Raw genomic sequence first — 3381 nt, forward strand, 5'->3', positions numbered from 1 at the left:
TACTTTTCTTAGGAGTAGTTTCATGTGCCAGATTAAAAAATATGTATATGAATATTGTGTTCTCTCTGAGCACTAGTGGGTAGGGAGAGGAAACAGTTAAATACTTTTTCACTGTAGGACTTCTCAGAATCTTTAGTGTGCATTGTGACCCTCTGAGAAAGCAATGAGGTAAGCAGCATTTCTCAAACTTATTTTCCCATAGAGTCCTTGTTATCACTAAACATCTGTTGATTTTTGTCAGGTCACAGTTTGGAAAACCTTCCTCTAGAGGTATACTGAGGAGCTCTGGTAGCGTAGTGCCTAAGGCACTTGACTGCTAACCAGAAGGCTGGTGGTTCAAATCCACCAGCCACTCCTCGCAAGGAAGGTGGGGCAATCTACTTCGGTACTGATACTGCCTCGGAAACCGAGGGAAGGGTCGCTATGAGTTGGGTCCGACTCGATAGCAAATAACAACAACAACAGAGGTATACTTCTTTATCTTCCTTTTCTTCCACAAATATGCATTAAACAAATAAACAGCTACTGACAAATTAGTCAGAACTCTAAGAGAAGGGAAGTGGAAGACAGAATACTACAGCTTCTTTTCAATCCCGTGGTGTCTGCATAAGTCTGAATCTCCAAAGGTGTGTGAGATGGGGTGGAGTGGGAGGTAGCCTGCAATTCCTACAAGATTCCATTTGAGATGTTCATTAAACATGCCTGGTATTGATTCAGAGATCTCCTTCAAGTTTTCAAGCCTGGATTGGTAGTAGCCTAAAGTTTCTCCCCTGGTCTAACCTGATTCCTGAACTACCTGTAGGTGGAAATGGGAGTGGGTAGAAAGGAGAGAGTAGCATTTATTAGGTGCTTGCAATGTGCCAGGTAATGTATTTGCTTCATCCCTTTCCCTGAAGGGGCCCACAATCTAGTAAGGGAGAGAAGATGCAAAAATAAGTATAATATAATGTAACCTAATAAATATAATTTAACATAATGCAATATAATTCAATACAATGCAATATAACATAGCATAAGAACATGATAGCTACATGAAAAAAGAGCCTATACTCTGGTTCCTTAAATGTTGCCTAACTATTCTGCTATGCCAAGGTCTATAATTATTGGTATTTGACTTTGTATTTTACTATGGAATAAGTTTGAAGCAAGATTGAGACAATGTACACATATCTTCATACAGACATATGTAGAAAATAATATATATTTTTAAATGATTCAAATAATGATTTTTTATATTCAAATATTTATTGAAAGTGAAAAGATGGAAAAGGGTATATCGTGCAAACATTTATCAACAAAAAGCAGGAGTGGCTTTATTAATATCAGAGATTTAGTATCAGAGATAAAGTCATTACGTAATTATAAATTGACTGACCCACGAAAAAGACATGGCAATCCTAAATGTTTATGAACCAAACAACAAAGCTGCAAAATATGTGAAGCAAAAACTGATGGAAAGTAAAGATGGGGGTCGTGAGCAGCCACTGTAGAGGGCAGTTGGTCGCGGAAGGCTACAGTGGCAGCAGCGGCCAGCGGCCAGCCAGCAGCGGAAGAATGTTGGCTACCAGTGTATTTAACCTAATTGGTAAGCGAGCCATTTCTACCTCAGTGTGTGAGAGCACAGAGAAGTATCATAGAGCCTAAAGAGTATTCCCTCCCAGCCTATGTCTACCGGTGTGCCTATCCCTTGCCTGATGCGGCCCACGTCAAGAATGTTTCCACCCAGCAGAAAGTCTTGAAAGAGAAGAACGCCGCCTGGGGCACCCTTTCCTTTGATGCAAAAGTTAAATTGTACCACATTAAATTCAACAAAAGCTTTGCGGAAATGAATAGAAGCACAATTGAGTGGAAAACTGTTGTCCTCACTGCCCTGTTCTTTGGCTTCACTGCACTCATCCTGATCTGGGAGAGAAGTGCTACATATTCGTTTGGCCCCATCCGCAAATCTTTGAGGAGAGGTGGGTGGCCAAGCCCACCAAGAGGATGCTGAACATGAAGATCAGCCGAATCCAAGAGTTTTCTGCCAAATGGGACTAAGACAAGAATGAATAGAAAAAATAAGAACCCACTGTTCATATGTTTGAACCTTGACTTATTCTGTCACCTCCATGCAGCACAGCATGTTTACTGGAAACTTGTTTTGTAAACCAGTGACAGTGCTAATAAATGACTAGTTTATGTGTGTGCGTGGGGGGAGGGAGTAAAGAAGAAACACAAATCCATAATTACAGTTTGGAGACTTCACCATCCCTCCCTTAACAATTGATAGAACTAGACAGGAAATCACGGATATAAAAGAACTGAAAAATACCACCAAACAAAAGGGTCTAATGGATAGTTATAGAACGTTCCACTCAACAACAGGAGAATATACGTTTGTTTCAAGTGTCCACAGAATATACCAAGATAGATCATATCCCAGGCCATAAATAAACCTCAGCAATTTAAAAGAAATGAAATTGAACAGAATGTATTCTCCCACTACAATAGAATCAAATGATATCAGTATCAAAATCAAACCTTTAAAACTAAACTACACATATCTAGGAGCTCTGGTAGCATAGTGCCTAAGGCACTTCACTGCTAACCAGAAGGCTGGCAGTTCAAACCCACCAGCCACTCCTCAGAAGGAAGGTTGGGCAATCCTACTTCCATAGTGATACCGCCTTGGAAACCCAAGGAGGGTTCACTATGAGTCGGGACCAACTTAAGGGCACATAACAACAGCAACACATATCTAATACAGGGGTCAAAAAATTAGTTACAAGGAAAATCATAAAATGTGTTTAACAGAATGAAAACGAAAATGGAGCATATCAAAATTTATATGGGACACAGCTAAAACAGTGCTGAAGGGCAAATTTATAGCAATGAATGTAAATATTCTCATTGCCATCAAGTTGATTTCAACTCATAGTGACTGTAGGGCAGAATAGAACTGGCCTGCTGGGTTCCAAGGCTGTTAATCTTTACAGAAGCAGACTACTATACCTTCTTCCCATGGAGCAGCTGGTGAGTTCCAACCTCAGATCTTTCAGTTAGCAGCTGAGAAATTTAACCACTGCACCACCAGGGTTCTTTAATGCAAACATAAGTGCTGAGAAAAAGTTTCAAATCAATAATCTAAACCCTCACCTCAAGAACCTAGACAAAGAAGAATAAAAGCAAAGAGAAAGAAATAAATGTAATAAAGATAAGAACAGAAATCAATGAAATTGAAAATAAAAAAACAACAGGAAAAAAAATCAACGAACTGAGGACCTAATTCTTTGAAAAGATCAGTTAGATCAAAAGATCAATAAAAACGAGACTCTAGAAACTCTGACAGATTAGAAAGTAGTTTCAGGAATGAAACAGGGGATGTCACTACAGCCATTTCAG

General features: G+C 39.4%; 1 pseudogene; it reads left to right on the forward strand.

The window, feature by feature from the left end:
• Window positions 1-1554: 1554 nt before the first annotated feature.
• On the forward strand, window positions 1555-2061 carry LOC103210711 (annotated as a pseudogene).
• The last annotated feature ends 1320 nt before the right edge of the window (window positions 2062-3381 follow it).

Source organism: Orycteropus afer, unplaced genomic scaffold (assembly GCF_000298275.1).
Source record: "Orycteropus afer afer isolate SDZICR_OR568_19922 unplaced genomic scaffold, OryAfe1.0 scaffold00644, whole genome shotgun sequence".
Taxonomy (NCBI): domain Eukaryota; kingdom Metazoa; phylum Chordata; class Mammalia; order Tubulidentata; family Orycteropodidae; genus Orycteropus; species Orycteropus afer.